Genomic DNA, 16,118 nt, shown 5'->3' with positions numbered 1-16,118 from the left:
AAGAGCTGAGGCTTTAAGAGAAACACCACTTGTCACAAGCATTGGTAACTGTGCTGATGAGCCCTGGAGGGAACCAGGTGCATCTCTTTGGGCAGCTTGCCATACGATCTCTTATGGAAGGCTGGGGGCATTCCGGAGAATTTCTCCCTACAGAAAATGAATGGCTCAAATGAGTCTTTTAAGACTTGTGCACACACAATCCATTCTATTGATATTGTTTTGCTGCTATTCCAGATGCAGCCTCTTCTGTGACCCCCTCCAGCATACATAGCTCCTCTTCCACTTAGATCTGGCACTGAGGCCTTTTGACGCAAGGATGAGTGCAGTGCAATGGGAGCTTTGAGACAGACAACCTCTATAGAGCAGAGAATACGTTTGTCTTCTTTTAAAAAGAAGTTTGAAAACGTTAGTGTAATTCAGTATTGGAAATTAGTTTATAAAAAAGGTTTCAACATTACATCATAGAAAGAAGCAAAACTGCCATGAAACCACTAGGGGCCTAATGGTATCATATGATGCTTCTGATGTCACACTACTACCAAAGAGAACTATATAAACACTTCAAAGGAAACATGTCACTATTTAAATATATGCCCATATCCTGAGAGTTCAACACCTTCTTATGGAAAGAAACCATTTTAAAATGATTTCTTCTTTCAGATGACAAGTTCTGAGATAAGCTTTCCAGTAGATGCGGGTTCTCAACTTCACAGGTAAATCTCAAAAGTACTTGGAATATACCACCTAGGTCATTTTAACCAGTGCAGTTTTATAATGGATTCTTTTTCTGATATTAAACGAGTTATTTTATCACACCTACTAAACAATAAGATGTTCCATATCAGTATAATTGTCTTCCAGAAAGATATCCTGATTTATAGTATTGTGATATCGGAATCAGGCTCACTAGGTCTAATCTGCAAAGGAAAGTGATTGCTCTCGAAAAGTACAGGAGGGCTAAATTCACCAGGTATGCTCCAGCTTCTCTATGCCACTCTGTCAGTGCAAAGCAACTGTAAACCCATCCTAACTAGCTGCAATCTGGATCACTGCGCCAGATGCAGGTGTGAAGGTTTTACTGGAAAATCCCCCCCATAGTCAAGTTACAGTCTAACCATGTGGGGCTGCACTGGGGAAACAGAGTAAATTTGATCCCTGTGAATGCTGCCAAAGAGGTCTTGGAGTGCTAATACTCTGATTCTATGCATCTTTTAGGCGTTGTATTCCTTTGCCCTACAGTCTATTTTAATTTTATATTCTTAAGACCCTTTTTAAAATATAGGAAAATGAATGGCATTTACTATTAGAGTTACTAAAAGTTGTGTGCTTAATTCCAAAACCATTGAAACATTGAACCAAACACAGGGACTTTTAATTTCCTGAGGGAACCCTGCCACTAGACTCTGCTGGTCTCAAACTTAGGTGAAATTGGAGGGTTCAGGAATTTAAATAAAAAATAAAAGTTTGAAATTCTGGAGGCATGGATTTTTTCAATTTCTTTACAGGAATAATGTGCCATTTACAAGAGGAGTAAATATAAGTCTGATTAATTTTTTTTTCTCATCTCCAGTTCCCTATAGTTTTGTCTTCCATCCAGCCCCAGAGGCACACTCCATAAAGTAAGTAAAACCTCCCACTGAGTGTTTCCTCCCCATCACCCCCAAACAATTAACCCTTCTGCCTTCCACTCCCATACACATACCAACCAGCTTCCCACACACCAAAAGCCAGATTCTGATACTCCTTTCTTGCAGCAGGCTCAGGAAAGAGAAAGGGGATAGGGAAAAGGTTATTCCTGCCTCCAGAATCCCGGGGCCTGGCCACCCCTAAGGCTGTTCTGGGGCTGCTTTCTGCAAGCTGCTACAGCCTCCTGTGGTTTGCTCTGCCACTAAAATAACTGGAGTGCAACATGTTTGGGCCACACCCCCTCCTGCCCTTTCTCTGGCTCTCCTCGTCCCTGGCACACCTTCTGTATCACTGAGGAGATCCCATTTGTGCTTGGGATATTTCCCGGGGATGGGGAAGAGAAAGAGATCCAGCCAGTTTTCAGCCTTTTACACTGCTCCAGCAGCACAAAGAAGCTGCAGTGGAACCAAGAATCTGACCCCTCGTATTTGCCCCTGGCATCCCTCATGTGTCTCCCTGGCACATCCTCTCCCCACCGCAGGCCCTATGCTTGTCTCTCACTCACTGGCAGTGGCACTGTTGCAAGAATTCTCCTGGAATGCCCCTCTGGCATGACATTTTGCCTGGTGAGCGCTCATATCACATAAGGGGACATGTTGGGGAACACTTCCCTTGGACCAGGTAGGGCCTATTAAGTGCAAAATTCAGTGAGCAGAATAGGGTTCACAGAAAACATAGCCCAAGGCTGCATGTGGACTATGGGCCCTGTAATGAACAGTGAAGTAATTTGGAGTTGTGGGTGCTCTGCTCTTCTAATAAATTAGGCATTAGGGTGTCCCATGATGGGCTCCCCAGAACATCCCAACTTAGTGGACACTTTGGAAAATTTTGTCCACAGAAACTAATGGCAACAAAGTTATGACATGCAACTTTTCCCTGACTTCCTTCAAATGTCATATGGCCTGTCACTTTTCAGCAATAGAGCCATCAGCCGCAGAAGAGTCAGTGATCAAATGCCTATTCAGACCTAAACCCATCAGCTCAAATATAGCAGTGAGAGATCGTAACTTGAGAGATGCTTCTTCCTGTGTTGTGCAACCCTTTTTCATGTCCAGGGAGCTACTCATGGGAGTAAATGTACAGCCCTGAGGCATGTTGGTGAGCAATCTGCCTCTTTGTGAACACCGTGCAAAAGGAATATGGGCAATGCATTATCACACTTGTGAGCCATTTCTGCTCACTCCCGTGCTAGATACTGCTTTGATGAAGAGCTTGGAGCAGACACTGAGACAAAAGCATATTGCTTCTCCGTAACTTCATGGACTTAGATCCCCCCATCCACCTTAAGCAAACCAATTGGCATAATTTAGCGTGTTTTATTGTTTACCATAAAGGAGGTGCAAAAATGCAGGCATCTTCTGTGACCAAGTGGGACACATTTTTGAAGCATTCAGATATGCAATATTTGGAAAAGACATAATAGTAAGACCTAGGTCTGATGCTGTGCATTTCATCTGCTGTAAAGTGCTTTGAAATTTATTTTTTCTTAAACTTCTCACTCTTTTCTTCCATCATGAGCCACTAGCCTGCTCTGTAATTGCTCCCTTCACTGGACCTCAGTTGACCTTATCTGCATTCCTGAGCTCTGGGGTAACTAGTTTCTCTTGATATAGCTGAGTTTCACAGAAATATTATGACCTTTCACCTGATTTCTCTCAGAGTTTCACAGAGATATTGGTTAGATCTTTCACCCACTAAAACAGTCATTTCAAACCTAGTAATTCACTTGTGAAGAGGTTGGTGAATGAATTCTTACAGTTAACCATGATTATCTACAAGCACAAAAGTGGCACTCAAAAGCAGCAGGTCCATGAAAAAGAAGATCAGAGAAGTGTGAATGGTCTGCAGAGCTTTTTAAAATGTGCAAAGTTCTACCACGGTCCTGGTCAACAATCCATGGACAGCTCTGTTTCTTGTACTTCTGAGCCTTCCTGAGCTGGTGAGGATGTTGATTTGGGTGTATCAGTTTGTTGGGTGCCAGAGTCTCTGATCCCAGAACAAAAGGCTGCCTGTTGGTTGCTAGTGCAACTGTCCTGGACACAGATGCTGAAAGTGGTTTGATTATTGAAAGCACGGGGCAGCATTTTGTCTTTGACAAGGTAATTCTGGCTACTTGGAAACTAGTGATGGATTCTGTTCACTATTTTTTGGTAGAAAATGGTCCCGTTGGCTATTTAGAATAAGACTTTTTGCCTAGCAAACACAAAGGAAGGCAAGTATTAAAATTGTGGGAAGTTTTTTTCACCAAAACTCCTAATGGGAAGTTATGCCAGCAATCTTGGTTGATGTAGATTTTGACTCTTGCCTCCTTGTTCTGTTTCAGTTGTTTGCTTTTGCAGCCAAATTCCTCATCTTCCTTTGCGAACCATAAAACTGGGTTCACGAACTTTTTCCACTTTAGGGAGCCAACATGAACGTTCAAGGAAACACGTGGAGGCAATCGCTGACTGGATAGAACTTGCAGAATGGTTGGAAAAGGGTTGCACAATAATAATAGTATTCAAACCTGTTATCAAATGCAGAAATTTGAGGCACAATACTTTGTGTTGTCTCTTGGATATTTTGCTGTACTTAGATGAGATGAGAGGTGTTTAGCTTTAAGAGGTTCAGATGGAAAGTTAGACATGCCTCATAATGGTCATTTTGGGGGGTTTACTTGAATTGCTTGCAAGGTACAATAGTGTGTTGGAAGATTATATGGAGGCTATTAAGGCAGGGACCACAAAGAGGACATACTTATCAACCCAAATTCAAAATGAATTTATCATTAGTATCGCAAGAAAAGTGCAGCCAACTATTTTTGTTAAGGTTAGAAAAGTTAGATACTTCTCTATTATGCTTGCACTCCAGACCTCTCCCAAATGGAACAAATGTCTGAGGTGTTAAGGTAGGCTGAGGTTTTGAAAGATGGAATAAAGGTTGTGGAGAGCTTTGTAGATTTCACTGATATCCTCAGTAAAACTGGGGAGGGTATGATGGAGGTTATTTTAGAGAAGCTGAAAAAAGAGGGTTTAGATATTGCTGACTGCAGGGGACAAAGCTATGTCAATAGAGCTAACATGGCTGCAGCAAATAAAGGTGTCAAAATCAAATTCAGCAGGGAAAGCAGTTTGCTTTTTGAATCTCATGTGCGGTCCACTCTCTGAATCCTGTGGGAGAAGCTGCTGCAATGATCGTTCCCCAAGTTGTTCTATTTTTTTGGAATTGTTCAAAATTGTATACCCTGTTTTCTGCTTCAACAAGTCACTGGGATGTGTTGAAAAAGTATATTAGCATTAAATTAAAATGCCAAACCACAACAAGTTGGTCAGCAAGGGTAGAAGCAATCCATCCACCATTAAATCAGGTTCAGTGTGTTCTTTACACTTCAGACAACATCAAGGCTTCACACAATCTTTCACCCAAACTTATGTTGGAAGTGGATAGCTTGCAAACAAATATTTCAGAGTTTTCGTTTCTTGTTTCGGCCAAGATATGGTATACTTGCTTATTAAAAATGAATGTTGTGAGCAAAAATTTGTGGAGTCCAGATCTTGACATTCAAATGGTATGCAGTTTACATGGTAGCCTTTGAGATGTTTTCACACAGTTAAGATCTTCTAAGTTGCTTGCATGTAAGTAAGCTGCCGTTTCACAGGCTGAAACATTAGGAATATCCACACAGTTCAAGGAGAAACAAACAATCTCAAAGGAGGAAAGTAATGCCAGGTGAACTTGCAAAGGACCAAAGGTCATCAGATCCCAAAAATGTTTTTGAATGCAAGGTTTTCAATCCTATCTTACACACAATATTAACTCAATTGAACAATAGGATGCGTAAATATGATGATGAGTCACAGAAAGGTTTGCTTTTCTGACAGTCAAGAAATTGAAAAACCTCAGCACCGAGGACCTAAAGAGACACCGTCAAAACTTAGCAAATAGCTATCCAGACATTTAAACTGAGATTTTGAGGACGAGAATGAGTTCTTCACCAGTTTTTGCAAGTGAATCTTTAAGGATGACTTGGAAACAAAGGCACCCATTGATCTTCTTAGCTATGTTTACAAAAGGTCTTTAGATACGAGTTTTCCTAACACAGTAACAGCACTGCATATTTTTGTACTGGTTTCCTGTAAATGAAGCTGATAATGAAAGGACAGGAGTACTTGTGGCACCTTAGAGACTAACCAATTTATTTGAGCATGAGCTTTCGTGAGCTACAGCTCACTTCATCGGATGCATACTATGGAAATTGCAGAATACATTATTATATACACAGACACCATGAAACAATACCTCCTCATGCTCAAATAAATTGGTTAGTCTCTAAGGTGCCACAAGTACTCCTTTTCTTTTTGCGAATACAGACTAACACGCCTGTTACTCTGAAACCTGTCATAATGAAAGGAGTTTCAGCAAGCTCAAGTTAATCAAGAGCTGCCTAAGAACGTCCCTGGGGCAGGACAGGTTAAGTGGTGTGGCCATTATTTCTACTGAGAACTCGGAAGCAAGATGGGTTGCCTGGGATGAGCTAAGAAATGAGATTGTTTCAGAGAAGGCTAGGAAGGTCCTTTTGTAAAGTACCTTGGGAGAGGAGGGGGGCTTGCAGCAGGGGGAGAGGGAACCCAGATTTGAGTCTTTGAACTGGGCCCAGAATACCATTGGATGGCACTTTTTAAAAAGAAAATAATAGGGATGAATAGCTTGGTCAAACTACAAAGAGTGGTAATGATAAACAGCTACAAGTACTCAAAGGGTGTGGACTTATTGAGATCAGTGCAAACGGATATAACCCAGAAAAATGGAATGACACTGAGCAAAAGGATATTAGCTTGTAGCATGGACATCCAAGGGAACTGGTGGAGGCCTCATCCCCAATCTCTCTCTCACCTTTTTTATTTGGAAGACGCTTGTCACCACTGTTGAACGAGACTGGCCAAAGCACTAGACAATAAGTTTGGTGGAAGCATTCTGCACGAACGGGGAGGGACTCGATGAGCCAGTAGTGGAGCTGCTTGAAAAATGAACGAATAAATAAACAAATGCTGAACATAGTCAAACATGTCAAAAGGTTTGCATGTGAAGTTTTAGAAAACAACTCATTATGAAAATGGTCACAGTTTTTTTTACCATACTATTCAATTTTTGATGTTCCCTCTTTTTCCTCATTTCTCCCCTTTTATCACGAATAAAAGGGGAAAAAATGAAACTGAAAAATGTAAACCAAAAATTGTTTTTTGGTTTTCAATTTTTAAAAAAGAAAATTTTGAAAAACAAACTGTGTGAAGCCTTTGTTTTTCTAAAAATGACCAATTTTTGACTAAATACGTTTTTCATTCAAAAAATTTTGATCGGTTCTACCCAATAGATTGTTTCTATTTCTTTCCTCCGTGATTCTATGACATAATTCCATATTGACCTAATGTGTTCGGTCTAAATCCTTAGAGCCATAAAGTACTCATCTTCAAAGGCAATTTGCATAGACAAAATACCAAAAGTTGGTAACTGTGGCAATATTTACTATACGGAATGGCCACCTGTTTCAGTTGCAACAGGGCTATTAGAGAGCGCATGGCACTACTAAAGCAGACTTAGCTCCTTGGAAATATTTGCCACTTGCTTTTTGATAGATCTTTTTCTGCGCTCCTTTCTTCTCTGTTGGGATTAATTATGGGCAGAAAGCAAAATCCTTGGTTCTTGGAATTATCTGTCAGTATGGGATCCAGGGGGACTGAAGTACCACTTGTTCTTATGTACTGTCTTTGAAGGAATTGCCAGTATAGTTGCAGACTGCAGCATTTCACAGGTGAGGACAGCTAAGGTGTATCTGCGTCCAGCAGATATGTTTTACAATCATAGTGGAATGAGTGAGAAATTTGGGGAAAACCTGTGCATCATTTTAACTTTTGTTTTTCATTTGGAAAACACAATATCGATGCCTGACATACATTCATTGCCATGAAAAATATCACATTTACACCACAGAGGGTCCACGCTCACAATAATAGAGCTGACAAGTACAGCAGCCAAGGGAAAGGACAATCTTGTGCACCTATAAACCCCCCAGCACTCTGGGATTGTCTTTGAGCAGGTGACCCAGATGAAGAGCCAGGATTAATTTACACTGCAATCATTTTTCTGGGCATGATCAAATGAGATTTTAAAAATATCATGTTATTTTCACCAGAGACAGACTCCGACCACATCTTTATACGGACATTCCAGGAAAACATTTTGCACAAGACAGAGGCACTGTCTCCAGTGGTGATGCTGTCATGACCGCTCTGGCTTTACGTTTGCTGGGTGACCCCTCAGATGTACAAAATTCTTCTAAAGATACAACAAAAATTGGATAAGAATAGCAGAAAAAATAACTTTGCTAAGACACTGGAAAGACCGGAACCCCCCTCAACACAGGGGATGTTGAGGTCTGGCTCTGGACTTCCCTGCCAATGCTAGTCCAACAAAGACCCCTGGACCAGACAGCCTTGAACATTTGTGCCCATCCTTCGTTTTTCAGGAAAAGGAGGGTATCTCATGGGGACTGAGGTGATGAGAGACAGGTGAGTGGGGGAAAATCTCAATAGGTTGGATAAATTGAAGGTGTGTTGGAGAAAGATGTCTCATTTTGGTTGGTTATCTGAACTGAACTCAAATTTCCAAGCTGTTCAGGATCACCTACAAGAATAACCTCTTGAGATTGCTGAGTCACATGGGTGAGCGAAAGATTTCCAAATGTTTTCAGATTTTCCAAGTGCTGGAAATGTGTGGATTGATTTCTCAAAAGCAGCAGGTGTCTGTGTATGTGTATTAACTCATTCTCTTATTGTTGGCACATAACACATCTTTCCATTGTCTAAACAGATATTTTTTTCTGCTGTTGTCTTTTATAAGCTGATCCAGTTTTTTGTATGTCTTTAGAAACATTCTGTATACCTGAGAGGTCTTTCAGCAAACAAACAGCCATGACAGCATTATCTTCTGAGATACAAACATAGTCTTGTGCAAGATGCCCGTGCAACAGGATATTCCCAAAACATAATCCACTGCCTGTGATAAATATCACCAATCTACCACCTGTTTACTAAGACCCACTATAAATTCTTTATATAATGACATTTAGTATGCTTCTATAAAGGATTTTAATTGCATGCAGTTTACTTCCCAACTAGATGAAATTCTAGTTGTCTTTTCATAGCTGTGAGTGGCATATCTTTTTCTCTAAACTAATACCCAAGATATTTTCCATTATGAAGCTGACTGTCCAGAACTCAAGAGTCTAAAAATTATAGGCCAAGTCCTCAGCTGGTGTAAATTGGCTGAACTCTATTGGTTTCTACTGGATTTGACCCTGTCACTTCTGATCCGAATATAATGATAGTGTAGGCAGTAGTAGCAAAGGCTAAAAATCATTGAATAAAATATTTTAAAACAACTTTTGAGGTTTAATCTCCCTTTGGAGATCAATAAAAAATTTTTCCTGTTGTAATTGCAGCCAGGTGTTCTATAATATAACAACAGAAAAAATATCATGGCCACATTTGAAGCAGTGCACTTACAAATACAGATGGTGATATTCCTATAATTATTTTTCTAATTTATTGGAATTAAAAAACTGTACAAATTATGGCTGTCAAGAGATTAAAAAAATTAATTGCTATTAATCGCACAATTACAAAAATTATTTGCAATTAATCGCATGATTAATCACACTGTTAAACAATAATAGAATACTATTTATTTACATATTTTGGATGTTTTCTAAATTTTCAAATATATTGATTTCAATTATAACACGGAATACAAAGTGTACCATGCTCACTTTATATTTATTTTTATTACAAATATTTGCACTGTAAAAAAACAAAAGAAATAGTATTTTTCAATTCACCTAATACAAGTACTGTAGTGCAATCTCTTTATCATGAAAGTTGAACTTACAAATGTAGAATTATGTACAAAAAAACTGCATTCAAAAATAAAACAATGTAAAACTTTAAAGCCTACAAGTCGACTCAGTCGTATTTCTTGTTCAGCCAGTTGCTCAGACAGACAAGTTTGTTTACATTTGCAGGAGATAATGCTGCCCGCTTCTTGTTCACAATGTCACCTAAAAGTGAGAACAGGCATTTGCATGGCACTGTTGTAGCTACCGTCGCAAGATATTTACATGCCAGATGCACTAAAGATTCATATGTCCCTTCATGCTTCAACCACCATTCCACAGGACATGCGTCCATGCTGATGATGGGTTCTGCTCAATAACAATCCAAGGCTGTGTGGACCGATGCATGTTCGTTTTCATCATCTGAGTCAGATGCCACCAGCAGAAGGTTGATTTTCTTTTTTGATGGTTCGGGTTCTGTGGTTTCCGCATTGGAGTACTGCTCTTTTAAGACTTCTGAAAGCATGCTCCACACCCCGTCCCGATCAGATTTTGGAAGGCACTTCAGATTCTTAAACCTTGAGTCGAGTGCTGTAGCTATCTTTAGAAATCTCACTTTGGTACCTTCCTTGTGTTTTGTCAAATCTGCTGTGAAAGTGTTCTTAAAATGAACAACATGTGCTTGGTCATCATCCGAGACTGCTATAACATGAAATATATTGCAGAATGTGGTAAAATAAAGCTGGAGACATACAATTCTCACCCAAGGAGTTCAGTCGCGAATTTAATTAACACATTCTTTTTTTAACGAGCGTCATCAGCATGGAAGCATGTCCTCTGGAATGGTGGCTGAAGCATGAAGGGGCATATGAATGTTTAGCATATCTGGCATGTAGACACCTTACAATGCTGGCTACAAAAGTCCCATGTGAATGCCTGTTCTCACTTTCTGGTGACATTGTAAATAAGAAGGGAGCAGCACTATCTCCTGTAAATATAAACAAACTTGTTTGTCTTAGTGATTGGCTGAATGAGAAGAAGGACTGAGTGAACTCTAAAGTTTTGCATTATTTTGTTTTTGAATGCAGTTATGTAACAAAAAAAATCTACATTTGTAAGTTGCACTTTCACAATAAAGAGATTGTACTACAATGTATGAGGTGAATTTAAAAAATACTGTTTCTTTTGTTTAGCATTTTTACAGTGGAAATATTTGTAATCAAAAATAATAATATAAAGTGAGCAGTGTACACTTTGTATTCTATGTTGTAACTGAAATTGGTATATTTGAAAATGTAGAAAAAATCCAAAAATATTTAATAAGTTTCAGTTGGTATTCTATTGTTTAACAGTGCAATTAATCATGGTTAATTTTTTTAATCATGGTTAAGTTTTTTGAGTTAATTGCGTGAGTTAACTGTGATTAATCGAGAGCCCTAGTACAAATACATTTTGTTTCAACTATTCTTAGCTGCATGAGTTTTTTCTCATTTATAAAACTGCAAACTTTTTAATGGAAAAGACCCTTACATCTTCCCTAGTACATAGAATCCTAAAATAATTTTCTAGCAAGAGCCCTGAAAGGCTAGAAAAATAAGATAAAATTAGGATACTGAATGGGAGACCCTCCAGGTCAGCAGTTCTCCAATTCTCCTTTCCCTTGCCAGCATGGTTCCATATGCTCTACCTCCCCCAGGGGGTATGAAGGAGCGTACATCAATGGACAAAAACATGGTGGGAGCCACACAGATGAGGAAAGTGGCTATGTGGGTTGCCCTGTACAAACAAAAGGGTAGGTGAGGCCAGGGCAGAGTCATGTAAGCATCGTCCTTCCTCCCAATTCTGACCAATTAAAGGAGGCTATTAGTAGATTCACAGATTTGAATGGTAGAAGGGACCATTGTGCTCACCTAGTTTGACCTCCTGTATAACACAGGCCCAGAACACTTGATGATCACCTGTTCTGTTCATCCTCTCTGGGGCACCTGGCATTGGCCACTGTCGGAAGACAGGACACTGGACTAGATGGGCCTTTGGTCTGACCCAGTGTGGCTGTTCTCTTAGAACTTCAGTAGTAGTTCCTGTATCCAGCCCAATGGTCTGCAGAAAGTTAAGGCTGCCACAGGCAGCATCAGCTCCAGCTGTGCACTCTGTCTCCCCTCTGAAGAGGAGCAGAGTGTATCTGGGGTCATGCTAGAGTGAAAAAGGATAGCCCGCCACCAGAGTTGTGCAGGAAGAAGCTCAGATGTGGTGATAAGGGTCATATAAGTGCAAACATAAATAGGATTGATGGGTCTGGGAGCCATGGATCCCTGGAAGTCCATTGGCATTCTAGGCCCTGTCCCACAGCCAGTTCACAGCCACCAGTCTCACAAAGCAGGGGCTAAGGATGCTACAGTTGTGCTTTCAGGGGAGCCACAGAATTCTTGTGTTAATTTCTTCCTCTTTGCACTCAGCAGGCTAACACATGGGCAGGGCAGTGTACGGATGGGATGCACTGACGGGGTCTAATGGATTCTTTTCCTTTGATGCTGAAAAGGGGACCCCTCCACCCATAATCTGTTTGACTTCCCCACTCAAGCAGTTCTGGAGCCAAATAGGAACATACATTCAGGAAACGTTCTTTCACTGAGCCGCAAAAAAGAATTTCAGACTGCAGATGGGAGAAGCTCAAGGGGGAAACAAAATTGAGGGTGTGGTTTAATAACCCTGCCTTGAAGTTAATTATGCATAATCAGAAAAAACTTTCTCAGATTTCGTTACCAGCTTGGATAAACATGATCTGTGTTGTTACTAGAGATGAAAAGATTGCAGCTCTAAAAAAGGACCAAGAACTCAAAGAGGAGGAAACGTGGGAATCAATTAGACACACACAAACACCATTGCCAATGAGATTATGTTACTCAGTGGGTGAAATTACAGCTCTCACAGTGAATAGATTATCTAATATTGCTCTACATCCAGCTTCATTATAGGGTGAGTCTTGCGGTCCTTAGTGCTTACTCAAGAAAAACTCACAATGACTGCACTAATAAGAAAAGTTTTGCCTGAGAAAGGACTGCAGGATTTTAGTCCTATATTTGCAATTTCTCATTTGTCTATTTCACTCATTACTCTTCTATGTCATATGCACCAGCAAATTTGAGTTTTACATCATGTTGAGATGCAATATATTTCCCAGAGATTATTTATAAGTACTAAGAACAGATTCATTGATAAATGATGAAGCTGCTCTCACTAAAAGCAGACACTTCTAGGCATGCATTTGCAACACTGAACGCATATTCACTGCACTACCGTAACACATCTCTTGCTCTACAAGATTTGGCCAACTAGAACGTCCTGCCATCTAGAGGCTAAATGTATAAAAACTTGAGGGCATCTTCAGTGTTAATGCGTGATCCAGAATTGAGAGGCAGTAGAAAGTTTGCACAGTCCACATTTGGGAAGCATGTGTAGACACCATTCACAGCAAAGGCAAAGATCAGAAATTTGGGGAGGAGCCTAGGAGCCCATCGCCTTTGCTTCTCTCTCCTCTCATCCACCCCCAAGCCCTCAAAAATGTTTGCTCTTTCATCCGTGAACCACATTGCACCAAATGTCATTGAAAAATTTAAACCAGCTCTTTTTTAATAATAGTTCTGGGTTCAGAAATTGAATGCAGCATAGAGAAGAGCCAGTGGACAGCTTAAAAGGTGCTGTCTGAGTGCCAGTGAATGATTTTCTACAAACGTCTCAGAATGTTGCTATTCATCATCTGCAGTGATTGTACTTAAAAAACTTGTCAGGTAGTAATATTTTACATTCATTTTGCATAAGGGTAAATTGCACAAGGAAGTGGAGAATCAGGAATAGTAAGGGGCCTCTGATGTAAAGGATCCCATGTTTTTTTTCTATCCAGGAATGTTATTGCCAAATCTTTGACAGTGTTCAGTACAATTATCTGACACCTAATCACAGCTTGTCTAGAGATTAAGATCTGACAAATGCCAAGGGTAGGGCTGTGTGAGAAACATCAAATCAAGCAGGGTTATAGAGTTAAGAGCGGCCAGCGTACCCCATCTGCTGCCAGGAGTTTCATAAATGTTTTGAAATGAAAATGTGCTGATCAGCCCAAATGGCCGCTCTGCTGTTAGGAGCTGGCACTGCTTCCTATTGTCTCCAGGCATAGACCTGTGTTCCCAGGCAGGATGCACTTTCCCGAGATGAGACGGGAAAGGGAGAAGTACAGTTCTCCTTAATCCCATTGATGCCGGATAATAGGACGAGAAGAATGGCTGACTCAAGAGAGGAAACAGTGATTGGCATTAGCCACAAGGATGCTGACTGCCATCCTAACCAGGCCGCTCCAAGAGACTGCAGTACTCAGCACTTTATTTGTGAAATCATTAGAGCTCAGGGAAGCCACAGCAAGGTCTCCCAGATGCAGCCTCAGCTAAATAGTAAGTTATACTATATTTAAATAAGACTACAAAAAGTATACAGGGGAAGGGAGGATACATTTCCTGGCTAGGGAGTTATGGAACATTTCAACCCAGGAAACAGATCGCTGAGAAAGTGGAAGAGGTGCAAAGTGATGAGGATTTCCCTGGATTCCTCCTACAAATAAGTCACCAGTGGCAACTCAGTGGTAGTTTTGCTTTCTCTGAGTGATATTTCCATTACGCTCTCTGTCATGCTTCATAGCTGTTCTTGTTCTGTTTTATGCTATGATACGTGGGCTGTTTGGGGAGGGCGGTAGCAGGGTTATGCTGGGAACTCAGAGTTGAAACAGAGGGCTTGGAGAGCAGACATCTGCACATCTTTCCAGGGAGGGGCATGACCTGCCGCTGCAGTGAAACAATGCAAGGAACACTCGGTGAGAAGGACAGCAAAGAGAGGAGGATGGTCCAACAGGTTAGGACACTTCCTGCTCTACCACAGACCTCTTGTAGGAGCTTGGGCAAGTTACTTAGGGTTTGTTTACACAAACTTTTAGTTTGCGGCCCGCTGGAGTGTAAATCTGCCGTGCGCTGCCTTTGTGGACTTCGCTGCCCTCCACTAAAAGTTCCCCAGTGTGGTTTAATCTGCTTCTGTTGCAAAGCTCCCAGTTTTACAGATGGGGAACTGAGGCACGGACTTTGGGCTTGTCTACATAAACCCTTAGTTTCTGGTAAACTGGGGTGTAAATCTACCTTACACTAGCCTGCCATGAATGATGTGTCCATGTGGACCCTGCTGCTGCACACTAAAAAGGCTTTGATCAACATTGCTTTGAAATGGGAGTAGATTAAAGTGCACTAGGGAACTTTTAGTGCAGAACAGCGGGATTCACTTCGACACTTAGTGTACAGCAGATTACACCCCAGCTTGCCACAAACTAAGTGTTTATGTAGACAAGCCTGAAGTCTGGGCCTCAGTTCCCCATCTGTAAAACTGGGATTTCCCTACTTCCCAGGAAAAATGTTAGAGTTTGTGAGATATTTAGATGCTGTGGTAAGGCGAGAGGGAGTACTCGGAGGGGGGGGTGGTGGTGTGGGAGAGAGGGGATAACGGTACAATAGATAGATTAGAGGTTTCTTAGACCTTTCCCAGAGATTTTACTGTTGGACAGAAACTCTCTGTCCTAATTTTGTCTGTCTGTCTGTCCGTCCATCTTAGATGGAGGATTATCCCCACTCTTTGCATGTTAACACAGAGCACTATCCTCTAACAATAATAATAACAAAAACAAAACAAAACCTGGATTTAGAAAGAGTGTTGAGCCTGTTTGGCATTTCCTCAGTATTATAAAAGCAGCCCTTGCAAGGAGGGGCAGTTTAATTACACTGTGTATCCAAGTGTCTGATTCAGTAGCAAATGCATCTACTCGGACACGGCTGCCCAAGACCTGAGTTTCAGTCTAGAAGCAGCAACATGTTATTGAATCTGTGCGTAAGAGTCTATACAAAGGCAGCTGGATGAAAAGCATTTGGCTTTACCTCAACCCAGACAAGCCCCAGTGATGCTGGTAAATAGAAGGAAATGAGTGTGAAGAGTTACAGAGTGATCTCACTAAACTGGGTGACTGGGCAAGCAAATGGCCGATGAAATTCAGTGTTGATAAGTGTAAAGTAATGCACATTGGAAAACATAATTCCAGCTATACCTACAAAATGATATGGTCTAAATTAGCGGTTACCACTCAAGAAAGATCTTGGAGTCATCATGGATAGTTCTCTGAAAATATCTGCTCAATGTGCAGTGGTAGTCAAAAAAGCTAACAATGTTAGGAACCAGTAGGAAAGGGATAGATAATCAAACAGAAAATATCATAATGCCACCTATAACTCCTCGGTATGCCCACACTTTGAATATTGTGCGCGGTTCTGGTTGCCCATCTCCAAAAAGTTATATTAGCATTGGAAAAGGGACTAGAGAAGGGCAACAAAATGATTGGGGGTATGGAACAGAGATTAAAAGGGCTGGGACTGGTCATCTTAGAAAAGAGACAACAAAGTGGCGGATATGATAGAGGTCTATACAATTATGAATGCTGTGGAGATTGTGTTATTTACCCCTTCACATAACACAAGAACTAGGGGTC

The sequence above is a fragment of the Natator depressus genome, chromosome 3 (assembly GCF_965152275.1).
Source record: "Natator depressus isolate rNatDep1 chromosome 3, rNatDep2.hap1, whole genome shotgun sequence".
Classification (NCBI taxonomy): Eukaryota; Metazoa; Chordata; order Testudines; family Cheloniidae; genus Natator; species Natator depressus.
This window is presented reverse-complemented; position numbering follows the sequence as displayed.